This window comes from Sus scrofa, chromosome 14, assembly GCF_000003025.6.
Source record: "Sus scrofa isolate TJ Tabasco breed Duroc chromosome 14, Sscrofa11.1, whole genome shotgun sequence".
Taxonomy (NCBI): Eukaryota; Metazoa; Chordata; class Mammalia; order Artiodactyla; family Suidae; genus Sus; species Sus scrofa.
This window is the reverse complement of record NC_010456.5, coordinates 99,344,322-99,357,354: the sequence shown is the minus strand read 5'-3', so window position 1 is coordinate 99,357,354 and position 13,033 is coordinate 99,344,322. Positions and strand designations below refer to the sequence as shown.

Here is a 13,033-nt window from a genome sequence, read left to right as displayed (position 1 = left end):
GTCTCTATTAAACGATCGTTGGCCCAGCCTGGTTCTTCTTTGTGTCGGCTTTATCTAGCACAATGCTAGCAGTAAATTCTTCACGTATATGATTCATACTGCTGAAATAGCAGATTAAAAGGCATGCTTTAGGCCAGTAAGCATTTCAAAATATTGGCAAATATTTTGAATAGTCAAGAGGGGTTGGGAGGCTTTTTTTTTTGCCCCTGAAGTGTAATATGTGTTGCTTCCAAAAAAAGAAAAGAAAAAAATTCATAAAACCTGATCTCCTGGAATCCCTGCATTTCTTAAAACTATTCAGTGGCAGGCTGCATTTTGGTGCCAAGTCTGCTTGAATGAAATACCTGATCCCTCCTCTGGCCCTTCTCACGGTTCCTCCCCTCTATTTTTGTATTGTACGAGGTGTGAACATCAACCATATTTATTGGAGGCCTGTGGTATGCCTGTCCTTGTATTGTGCTGAAGATACGGTGGTGGCCAAAATGTGGGCTCTGCTGTCAAGGATGGAGTTCATATTTTGAAAGAATGAGAAGCAGACTCAAATCTTAGAATTTATAAAGTGAACTTTCTTGCTGCATTCTTTTTTTTTTTTTTTTTAAGAGGATGAGTTAACACGTGGTAAACCGCAAATAAGAAAGTTTGAGAGCCACTGATTTGACTGTGATAAGGCTCCACTGATCTAAGCAAAATTAGAAAAGGATATTTCAATTGGCCTTTATCTTCTCTACCTACTCTTCACTCCAAACACACATTTTGTGCTGTGCAGTTGATGTTACTTCCTTTTCAGTGCCCCAGCTCCAGAACCCAGTTTGTTCTTGTGGAAATCTAGTCATTTTTGGAGAGCTATAGCAATTTGGAAATTGCAAATAGTGTTAGTGTTCCCAAGGGCCCTTATGACTAAATCAGGTGATAGGATGAGCTCTGTCATAGTATGTCACTTTGGTGGTGACATATCATGACATGTCAGTAGTTTGGGCTTCTTTAAAGAACAGAACACACCTTGGGGGTGATGAGAGCTGGATGGCTCTGAATCTTGCCCAGGGAAATTCCTCCGGGTGCCAAGGAAGTACTTTGTGGAGTGACTCTCTGATCCTGAGGTTATGTTCCTGTTTACCTCACTGGTGCATCTTCTAATTTTGAGCAGCAGTATCCACTCCCTATTATGGAGCCCATCACTTATCTCCTGAGAGGCTCAGAATCTGCATCTATAAAACTGGAATCATTTGGTGAACCTCTGAGTGGTTTTGAAGATGGAGTAACATCTGTGAAGTGCCTGTGGTGGGGCTGTGTACAGTAGCCTGTCTTAGCTCTTAAAATGGAAGATTTTTTTATTCCCCAGCATTTTGAAACACAGGTTTTAATATTTTCAGGTTACAATAGTTCACGTATATTAATAACAAATCCATAGTATATTTCAGATACTGTAGCTTACATTCTTTTTGGTCTCTAGACTGGTATTGTCTCCTTGGTGGTTTTTTCATACAGCTTGAGACTGAGTCTTAAAGCAAATCATCAATTAATTAATTATTTACTGTATTATTTTACTCATATAGTCCTTCGTGCCAAGAACAGGGACTAAGTTCTTTACATAAATTATCTCATTTAATCCTTATAGTGAAGACAGTGAAGGACAGAGAAAGGTCAGGTAATTGGTTCAAGGCCATATTTGAGGGCCTGTGCCTGAAACCTAGGCATGTCTGACTTCTAAGCCTAGGTTCTGAGCGCCCCTCTTTCCCTTTGGCTTGTGTTGAATTACGGAGAAGATGGCCCTTAGGAGTGGCAGACACCAGTGTTTTGCGCACAGCTTTCAGTCTGGGTTGGTACCATGTGCTTGAACACATCATTCTGTAGTTAAAGGACTCGTGCTCTATGCTGGGTGTAGCAATGGCACAGCTCACTCCTGGGCACTGCGCTTTATTTGATGTTCCTGCAGGGCCCTTGCTAGAGTCTGTCCTCCCTCTGGTTCTTATTGGTCAAGTCTCAGAGGAGACAGTTTATCAAGTGCTTAAGGGCCCAAGACTCTGAAGTCGGATAGCCTGGAGTTGAATCCTGGCTCTGTCAATACAGGCCGCGTGAGCTAGAGTAAGTTACTGATCATCTGTGTGCCTCAGTTTTTCATCCATAAGTTGGGGATAATAAGTAGCATTTACTTTAAAGAGTTGTGAGGATTAAAAGAGCGTGCGCACGTGCGCGCGCGCGCACACACACACACACACACACACACACACACACACACACACACAGTGCTTGGAGTGTTTAGAACAGTGCCTGGCACATAGTAAGTATTCTGCAGTGTTTGTGGTTAGTAACAAGGCAGTTATGTTGTTTGTGCATAGCTATGGGCCATGTCATTTTTGTCTTCATGTTCTCCCCAGGGCCGGCCCCAGTGCTCTATACACAGTGGGTGCTCCTTAAAAGTCTGTGGGAGTGGATGGATATGGTGGGAGGAATGGCTGAACATGTAAGCGGTTCCTGTTCACCCTGAAGTTGTGTTTGCCTCATTGACATAAACTCTCTATCTTGACTTTAATAGAATCAGAGGCTGAATACCTAGAAGAAGTGGACCCAGGTGAGGTTAAAATTATTTGTCCATCATAATAGCTAACACTTGCTGAGTGCCTACTATGGGGTAGGCCCAGGCTAAATATTTTATGATTAACTTACAGAGTCTTTCCAAGAGCCTGAGAAGCAGGCATTATCCTATTTACAAATAGTAACTTTCATTAGCATTTGTCTTATCCCTGTAGGTAAGAGGTGGGACTTGGATGAGGGGAGGCTGTGTGAAGCCCGTAGCACAAGCAGAGCTGTGCTTCTCTCTCAAGTCTCCCCGAGCGACCTTTAGCCTATAGTAAGGCGCTCAGGAGGCAGTTGCGTTGTCTGTTATTATTGCAGCTTCCCTGATGCAGAATCAGGAACATCAAGACTACTTGAATGCAAACACGCGGGCTCCAAACATTGGTAATGATCATTGCAGTTGTGTCACAGGTATACAGACTACCTATTCCTTTGTTAAAGATGTTTGCTTTGGGGAAAGTCTTCATATTAAAGCTAAAATTTTCATGCTTTATTTAGAGTAGAACTGTTTTCTCTGTGCTGTCTTTGGTAGAAATGGAAAAAAGCTGTCCATTACTCTCAGCAGGGTTGTGCTTGAAATGATATGAAATGGTGGTGTTTTCTCTTCCCTGGGTTAAACTTACCCTGTGGGTTTCATACTTTTTATCCCCTGTGGGTTTCATCTACTTGGTCCTTTTCCTTTTTTTTTTTTTTTTCCTCCCCAGGTTTCCCCAGAAGTGAAGAGCCCAGCACTGGTCACTCTGACCCTGGGGGATATTTATTATGACCGGAGGTTATCCATCCTCCTTCACGGTCAGGGTCTGTGGGAGGTGATGGGTGGTACCGAAACCCTCACCTTCTCTGCTTTGCTCTTTGTGAGACCATCACTGTGACAACTGGGAGGCAGCCTGTCATCGGGGTCTTGTGCATACCTCCGTTGTTAGGGCCCCAGCTCCACAGTTTGGAGCTAGAAATGGACATACTGGGTTGGTGACCTACGGGACCCATATGGACCACAACAGGTTTTTTTTGTTTGTTTTTTTGTTTTTTTGCTTTTTAGGGCTGCACCTGCAGCAGTTGGAAGTTCCCAGGCTAGGAGTTGAATCGGAGCTACAGCTGCTGACCTATGCCAGAGCCACAACAACTTGGGATCCGAGCTGCATCTGCGACCTACATCACAGCTCGCGGCAACACTGGATCCTTAACCCACTGATCGAAGCCAGGGCTCGAACCTGCATCCTCATGTATCCTAATCAGGTTTGTTAACCACTGAGCCACAAAGGGAACTCCTATAACAGGATTTTTGCCTGTCCCCAAATCCTCCCTCAGTTTGTGTGGGAGCTAACATGTTACTCCTCAGAGAGCTTTGATCCTCTTGATTGTAAAGCATATGAACTTCTTGATGATGGGATTGATTTAATTATGCAGATATTCCAGATTCTTCCCTCAGAGAAGTCCTTTTAATCTTTGATTTTATACACCTTTTCTGTTCATTTCTAGTAAGAACACCTGTCCCCTGTCCCCCATTACTGTTAAACACTTTTTGCTTGAGCCATGTGTGTATTCCTGGATTCTTAGAAATTGCTGGTCCCCTGTCTTGAGGAAATATTTTGTTCTTTCTTATGAGTATCACAGTTACGAGTACCTTTATGGCATTCTTGTCTGAAGGATTCTGATGGGTTTTCCATATGTTTTTTTCCTTACCCTTTTAGTGTTGTCATGGGGCCGTTGTTAGTTACCATTCTGAACCTTTCCCCGGAAACACCAGTTGTACTGTCAGTTTTTCAGTTAAGGAAGTTCCCTTGTGGAGCAACAGGGTTAAGAATCTGGTGTTGCCACAGCCGTGGTGCAGGTTACAACTGCAGCATGGGTTCTATTCCTGGTCCGGAAACTTTCACACTGTGGATGCGCCCTCCCCCCATTTTTTCAGTTAAATATGTTAAGTGCTGTTTTTGGAAAGCCTGTAAGCTCTTTGGTTCCACCACTCACCATCTGTGTGACTTGGGGGGCGGGCTGCTGACCTTGTCTACCTATTGGCTTATCTGCAAAGTAGACTGAAGGCAGCTCCTACTATATAGAATAGGTGTGAGCACTGGGGGAAGTAGCGTATGCTAAGTGCCCCTAGGGCCCAGCACTTTGTGATAAGCCTCTGTAAACCTTATTAACACTCATTATAAGGGTGAGCACAGGCTCTGTGAGGATACTATGGTTGAGGCACTAACCCAGCTTTGGATGATGATGATAACGTATTTCCCAGAGGTTGTCAAGCCTACATGACTTAGTTAAGAGAAGAAACGGAGGAAGGGGTGTATCATGAAGGGGACATGGCTGCATGGTTTTCACTAGTGATGGGGCCGAACTTAGGGGGTGCAGTGGAAAGAGGAACAGGGAGCAGACCATGGGGGTCTTGTTTTGGGAAGCCCAGGGCCTCTGACTGTATTCCTAGGAAAGGAACTTGTACTTGATGAGAGTGCTGGGCACATGCTGACTGGAGGAAACAGAGTCAGTAGGGGCCACTTGGAGAGCTGAGACCCGAGAAGATTGGTCGGTCTGGGAGCCCCTCTAGGATGGGGAGTGCTGGATGGTGAGGCGAGCAAATGGACAGGTAAATGCCGTGTTTACATTAGATGACCGCCTTTAAGTTCTAGAGCCTCTAAAGTAGTACCAAAGAAAGATGCAACTTCCAAGCATTGATGCCCTTTGAGAAAATGAATTAGCAGGGCTACAGTGTGCACATCTAATGTGGAGGAAATCTGCTCAAGAAGTAGAAAGAGGTTGTCCCACACTCTGGCTGGCATGCTGTGTTCGTGTGTGTGTGTGTGTGTGTGTGTATGTGTATGTGTGTGTTCCCACGCATGTGGTGCAAATGTGCTGGCTTGTCTAAGGAAAGACCTATTTTCCAGTTTCCTGTGATGACAGACTCCTCTTTTCTTCCAATATGTGAGGTGAAAATACTGTTCTTGTTTGCCAGTTTCCTTTTGATTAACTTTCTATCTGGGGTTGTGAGTTTTCTTTTGGACAATTTTTAAAAAATTATTTTCTCACCAGTGGTTGGAAGTAGAAATGGAAATATGCCAGAAAATGATTTATATGAAAAGGAGTCTTCTTCCCACCTCTAAGTACATGCATGTAAACAAGAAACTTATATAAAGAGTAGCAACTAAATTTTGTTTGGCTAGACTGCTGTGTTTTATTATGCCGTTTGGAGGGAGAGTTATGGAAATAAAGGGAAATACATGTCAGTGATAGCCAGTTGGCTATCTGAAGTGAGTATCTGCTTTCTGGAAGGACTAGAGACATTTTCCTGTCATTTGGTTTAGAATGCTCAACTGCTCAGGAGTGCTTCTCTTGCCACAGTGCTACAATAAAAGTAAATACATACATTTTTAAGAATTAGATTTTTAGAAAGAGAGTTTCTTTGAAATGTTTAAATAAAGAGCATTTGTTATATGCTGCAAGGGTTTGATTATGAACACTTCGCAACAGTGTCCCTGAGCAGCCCCATGCCCTTCAAGCATCGCTTAATGTTGAAGGCATGAGGAGGAATAGAGAATAGAGTTCCCACTGTGGCTGAGTGGGTTAAGCCGTCAGTGTAGTGTCCATGAGGATGTGGGTTTGATCCCTGGCCTTGCTCAGGGGGTTAAGGATCTGGTGTTGCTGCAATCTGCGGTGTAGGTTGCAGATGTGGCTCGGATCCCTCATTTTGCTGGCTGTGGCATAGGCTGGCAGCTGCAGCTCCAACCTAACCTCTAGCCTAGGAACTTCCATGTGCTGCAGGTGTGGCCCTAAAAAGAAAAAAAAAAAAAAAAAGCAGTAGGTAATTGGTGCTTTATTTGCCCTCCTCTGGTAAATTAGAAAACCGGACAACACATGAGCCAGTTGGCTGTCCATCCTTGGACACCAGCCAGCCAGGACTTTGACCCTTGAGAGAAGAGTCTCCCAGGAGGTGAGACCCACATTTGCTCTAGTTTTCTGTTGGAGCACGTTCCCTGCCCTGGTACCAGGAGGGAGAGAGCCTGGCAGAGCATGGTGGCCTCCAGAATTCAGGGCTGCTGAAAAGGCTGGGATTTGTATGGTGGGGTCCTGGGGAGGAGGGAGCCATGGGAGATGTGTACACATACAGCCTGGGAGAGTTAGCAGCAGCTGTTCCCAGGCTGGGCAGGGAGGGAGACAGCCCAGCAGTTATAACTATGACTTAAAAGAAGATATCTGAAAAAGATACATGTGTTTCTTAAGTATCCTGGTGTGGGTTTTCTACTCTTTGGGTTGTCTCTGTTAAATAAGCATTTAATCCAGTGGCAGTATTTGTCACTCAGCAGGCAAAACCATTTCTATATCTATTGGTTAAGAACATAACTTTAGTGTAAGAAGAAATAATACTGCTTTTCAAATTGAAACCACCATATCATTTGATTCCGGGAAAGTGTTTGGAATGAGGAGTCATAGAAATGGTTCTAATTCCTCCTCTGAAACTTGCTGGCTGAATGGTCACTGGAAAGTTCCCTAACCTTTGGGAAATTCGGCTGCTGCATTTTAAAATAATTCTTGCCTTGTCTCAGTATCTTACAGCTCAAAAGAGAAAATGCATGTGAAAGCTCTTTGTACATAATAATGATTTCTTCTGTAAACATTAAATTACTGGTAACAGTTTTGATTAGGATGAAAATTGGCTTAGACCAAGGTAATTGGGGGCCTAAAGGCTAATTCAGGTGGCCCTTTTTCCTCTTAAATGTCAGGATTTATTATACAAGAGAGTGTCTTTCTCCTCGGGCCTTTTTGGTTTCTTCTGGTTGTCTCCTTTCTAATTTCTTCCCTTTATTATTCCAGGCAGAACTTCGGGGACTGAAGGAGGGGTGGATTCTCTGAATCTGAAGAACAGTGAAGTAGGAGATGCAGAGAATATGTAACATGTAAGTCAAACCCAGGGTTTTATCTGTTCTCAAACTTCTCGCGGATCTGATGTTCCTCAGAATGGCTCCTGCTTTGCTCTGAGACTGAGCGTGAGGCCCTGATGGATGGGGGCATCTTTAACATATGCCAGCCCAAGCCAGCCAAGGAAAGGCTGTCACGGTTTGGGGAGGGAAGGAAAAAGGAATGGACTGGCTTCCTCCGTGGAGGAGGAAGGCATCGTAGGTCAGGGTGGGAGAAATGTGTAAAACAAAGGGCACCGGAAATAGTGTCCTGAGTGGCTGGGAATGACGAAAAAGGGTCTGAAGTGACATAAACCAGGGAGGAAGGCTCCCAGGAGGCCCGGGAGGGTCATTTCCTTTAATCTGGAATTGCTTTTGATTGAGGCGCTTTGTCCCGGAAGATGACAGTTTCCAGGTCTGCCCCCTCCTTCACTGGAGTTGAAGAGTCTAGGCCAGTGCTTCTCAGAGAATCAGTCTGAGGGGAGATTAAGAGCTTGCCCTACACTGCAGACCTGGAAACTTCTTCACTGAGAAAGTCTTGCTACCAAAAGTAAAAATCAGCTGAACTAAACAGTGTTCTTAGTGTCCATAGCTAATTTCCATTCTGACACATAATTCCTATGTCCATGTATGTATTCAAATAAGATATTGCCTACTTTTGCTCATTTTTAAGCTTCCTAAGAATAATATTTGCATGTAAAACTCTGTAGCTTTCATTTTCACACTCAGTTATGTTGTTGAGTTTCATTCGTTACATGTAATGGTAGTAAATTAATTTTTATTATTAAACAAAACTCTGTTCTGAATATCCATCACAGTTTATCTGTTGCTCTACTTCCCTCCAACATTTGGTATTTTTCTTGCCATTCTAGTGACTATAAAATAGTATGTCATTTTGGTCTCAAATTTGCTTTTTCCTAAGTAATGGTGAAATTAAGTTTCTTTATTTTATTTTATTTTATTTTTTAAATGTCCTTTGGAGAGCAGAGTTTGTGGCTTTCATGTAAAGAAAATTTTCAATCCCTTCTTCCATGACTAGTGTGGTTTTGTTTGTTTCTGTTTTCTTGTTTTGTTTTTTGAAATAAGTCTAAAAATCTTTCTCTCTCTCTCTTTCTTTCTTTTTTTTTTTTTTTTTTTTTTTTGCTTTTTAGGGCCACACCCACAGCATATGGAAGTTCCTAGGCTAGGGGTCAAATCAGAGCTATAGCTGCCAGCCTATGCCATAGCCACAGCAACTCTGGGTCCGAGCTGTGTCTGCGACCTACACCACAGCTCACAGCAGTGCCAGATCCCCAACTCCCAGTGAGCCAGGGATTGAACCTACATCCTCTTGGATATTAGTCAGATTCATTTCTACTGCACTACAACAGGAACTCCTAAAAATCTCTTTTAACTGTCTTGTGGTTTCATTGCTAATCTTCAGTCTTCTCTATTGAAGTTTTGTTGATTTGTATTCTCTTTCAATTTTTTTCTCTACTCATTTGGAAATTATGTATTTTATTTCCATTCTTCTAATGATTACCCTGAAAATACACTGTGTACATTCAGTCGTTTTTGAAATCAATCAGTAGTTAAGGTACTCTGATCCCTTCCAGAATAATACAAAACTCATGTAATGAATACTGTCTCCTTCTGTACTTACGTGTTCTTTTCAGTCAGTTCTGCTGCGTTTCACCATACAAATTAGACAATTTTTATTATTATTTAGAGATAGTATTTTTTTTTTTCTTTTTTGTCTTTCTGTCTTTTTAGGGCTGCACCCGTGGCACGTGGAGGTTCCCAGGCTAGGGATCCAGTTGGAGCTGCAGCCTCCAGCCCATGCCAGGGCCATAGCAATGCGGGATCTGAGCCACTTCTGTGACCTACACCACAGCTCACGGCAATACCAGATCCTTAACCCACTGAGCGGGGCCAGGGATAGAACCCGTGTCCTCACGGACGCCAGTCAGGTTTGTTAACTGCTGAGCCACATGGGAACTCTGTATTTGTTTAACTTTATAGGTTTATTGTGTTTTGCTTCTTTTCCCTTCTTCTATCCTTTGCCTTTTTCCTCTGATGAGATTTGCCTTCATCAGAAGTTTCTTTCTTGGAATCTTTTGGTGGTAGCTTCTCTCAATTTTGATTTATTTGAGAATGTCTTTATTTCACTCTCAGAGTTCTTAGTGAACAGCAGTTTTTCTTCCAGCATTGTGACCATACTGTTCCCTTGTCTTATGGATTTTGTTTTTTCTCTGTTGATTCTATCATTCTTTCACTTATTATTCTTTAGTAGATAATTTGGCTTCTTTTTAGATTGTTTATTTGTCATCGGAGTACTGCAGTTTCACTACAGTCTGTCTGTGTGCTTTTTTGGCCTTACCATGGCATATGGAATTTCCCAGGCTAAGGGTCAAATCAGAGCTGCAGCTGCTGGCCTGTGCCACAGCCACAGCAATGCCTGATCTGAGCCCTGTTTGCAACCTATACCACAGCTCACCGCAACACCAGTTCCTTAACCCACTGAGCAGGGCCAGGGATCAAACTCACATCCACATGGATATTAGTCAGGTTCATAACCCACTGAGCCACAATGGGAACTCCCTCTGTTTTCTCTTTTTAATCCTGTTTATGTTTGTTGTGTTTTATGTATGTGTAGGTTTGTATCATCATAAGCTCTGAAAATTTCTTAGCTATTAATGCTTTGAATAACAACTTTCCTTTATTTTCTCTGTTGTCTCCTTCTGGTTTTGATTAAATGGATGTTAGAAATTCTCTTTTCACATCTTTTAATTCATAATTGATATTTCTTCCTTGTCTTTCTCTGCTTTATTTGGGTAATTTTTTTTTTTTTTTTTAGGGCTGCACCCATGGCACACAGAGGTTCCCAGGCTAAGGATCAAATTGAAGCTATAGCTGCTGGCCTATGCCACAGCCATAGCAACACTGGATCCAAGCCATGCCTGCAACCTATACCATAGCTCACGGCAATGCCATATCCCCAACCCACTGAGCAAGGCCAGGGATTGAACCTACAACCTCATGGTTCCTAGCTGGATTCATTCCTGCTGTGCCACAACAGGAACTCCAATTTGGGTAATTTCTTAAGGTTTACTTCCAAACCAGTAATTCTCTCTTTAGCTCTGTTGAATCTTTTATTTAATCTACCCATTGAGTTTTTAATTTCAATTGATTATATTTCTTCATTTCTGAAAGCTCTTTTTCTGTTTCAAATCTATGTGAATATTTTTTGATAGTATCTTTTTCCTTTTAATCCATCTTTCATATCTTTAAACAACACCAAACAGAGCTATTTCATATTCTATCTTTGTTAATGCCGATATCTAAAATCTCTGGTGGTCTAAGTCTGTGTCTGTGGCTTGTTTCCCAGTGTGCATGATCAGTTTTAGTTATGGGCCAATATTTGTTTGATAATTATATCTTGGACTCTTGAGGTCTTACTTGTTGAAATTTGTGTGTATTTGTACTAGGAGGCAGGAAGATGCTGCAGACCCAGGATCATTTTCATTCATTTTGGAAATCCTGGTTTCAGGTTGGGCTTTCCCCACCTGGCTGAAAGCTAAAGGTCTAGATACCCCGTTCGTTTAATTACTGGTCTCTGTTGTTGCCTCCAGGGTGATTTCTGCTTTTGTCTTTGTTAAGCTTTCAGTGCCGTATCCTCTGGGGATTTGTTTCTCTATCGGGAGCTAACCACTGTGTTATTAATTTATTTTATGTATTTTTAATTTATCCTGAATTGAATTATAGCATAGCAGGAGGACCCTACAAATATCTAGTCCACCATAATTCTTATATTAGCAGTGCCAAAGCAATGTTTTAAAGTCAGTTTTCTGTATGTGTCCTTTTTCCATTTTCTTAACTCCTTTAAACTTTACATGGTGTATTTATATCACTGGGGGCCTGGAAAATAATGAAATACTGATATCTTTGAAAGCTAGATAAAGCACATCTGTACTCATATCACATGCTATATATCCTTAGACTTTTGTCTGGGTTCTTTTTCTGGTTGAATGCTTACTTTCTTCAAAGTTGGAAGGAATCACTATTTTAAGAATAACTTATAGAACAGAGTCCTAATCTACTTTCTGTTACAGTGTCATTTTTCTTTCCAGTCAGAATCCTAGATATGTAGATCTTTGCCTCCAGATGCCTTTTCTTCCTCATGTGGTACAGAAAATGGATATTTTCTGTTGTGAATTAGAAGCATCATCTCTATAAACTCTGTGGCCTTACATTCCACGTCCCCTTAATGGACATAGAAAGCAGCTTGTAGTTTTGGTCTATAAAATGTTAAGTTGCCTTGTGCTTTGGCTCATGAAAAAATGTTTTCTTTCAAAATGAATGTTGACTGAGGATGCTGATTTAATAGTTCTTTCTTCATTCTGCAGGAAAAATCACCACCTCTAGGCAACCATACCTTCTCAAAGGCCCCACAGATCTAACAGGGGTGTGTGGATTAGGATTTAGTGATGAAGGTGGTATGTTAGGCATGTTTCTAATCTGCAAAATCTTTGTGCTCTGTAGGTTACAGGTTGGATTTTTGTAATACTGATGTAGTCAGAAAAGGCAGGCACGGAAAACATTTCCGGGGAAATGCTGAGCTCTGTGACTGAAGATTCTCTGAGGGTCTGACTGCCTCTTTTTGGATCCATCCTTTCACTTGGAAAATATAAGTACCAGATAATTCTTTGGCTTTTCCTCCCTTGGGCAACAAATTCTCCTCTTCCTCTGTGTTCTCATGTGCTTGGGTTATTGTTGGCTTTTAGTTCGGGTATTCCTACCAGTTTGGTTTGGTTAGCTGAGCAGTCCAAAAGCTTCACCTGGAGAGCTGGAAAGAGAGGAAGTAGAACTAACTGGAGAAGTTCACCAGGGATGGCTGGCGCTCCCCGAGGGGCCCTCCCTGGCCTTCTGGGCCGGGGAACTGTCATTCACAGGTGCACGGGGTTTGGGGCTAAAGGGAATCTGATTTCCACTGCTCCCAGTTCTGTTGGCCTGGACCAGGCAGTTTTTTTGATAGAGCAGGAACTGGCCTTTGAGCCGCCCGGATCTCCTCTTTTACTGTAAAGAGTTGTCTCTTTGAAGGTTGAGATTTGGATTTTGAGCATGGTTGTAACACGGTTCTCCTGCGTGCAGTTTCCTTCCTGCTGCAGGATTGTGGCTCTCATCAAGATGATGCAGAGAGATAGCCCAAGAATGTGGTCTTTCGGGTGTCCTTTTCCATCACGGTGTCAAAACTGGGGCTTGACAGGCTTGTCAAGACTAGCGACCATAAATCTGAGTTAGGTCACCGGGCCCCCGTCATATGACCCAGGGCCATGCTTTGTTTCATGTGCTCCCTGTGTCTCACAGGGCTTGCTTCTCAGGCCTTGCTCCTGAGGTGCACCTCTGGACCAAAAACCGCTGCTCACATCGCTCTGACTTGGCACTGAAGTACTTGGGCATTTACAGCTTCTTCCTCCTTTCTCACACAGCATAATGAATTTATGTATTTCTAAAGGTTTTGAAAAGTAGGATTATTTTAGACACTTTTTCTTGATCCTGTCCTCCTGACTGCTCACCAGAGTCACGTCTGA

The 13,033-nt window shown here is 42.5% G+C and overlaps 1 protein-coding gene across 8 annotated transcripts in view; it reads left to right on the top strand.

Annotated features, from left to right (window-relative positions):
* SGMS1 (sphingomyelin synthase 1) overlaps positions 1-13,033 on the top strand; it is a 310,846-nt gene that overhangs the window by 100,757 nt on the left and 197,056 nt on the right. For 6 of the 8 annotated variants that reach the window (XM_021071757.1, XM_013983509.2, XM_021071761.1 and 3 more), the window contains one exon: positions 7,381-7,463. The gene's annotated coding sequence lies outside the window, so the exon portion shown is untranslated. Of the gene's footprint in view, positions 1-6,604; positions 6,624-7,215; positions 7,235-7,380; positions 7,464-13,033 lie in introns of those variants that run through there. The other 2 variants (XM_021071760.1, XM_021071759.1) reach the window with 2 other exon arrangements.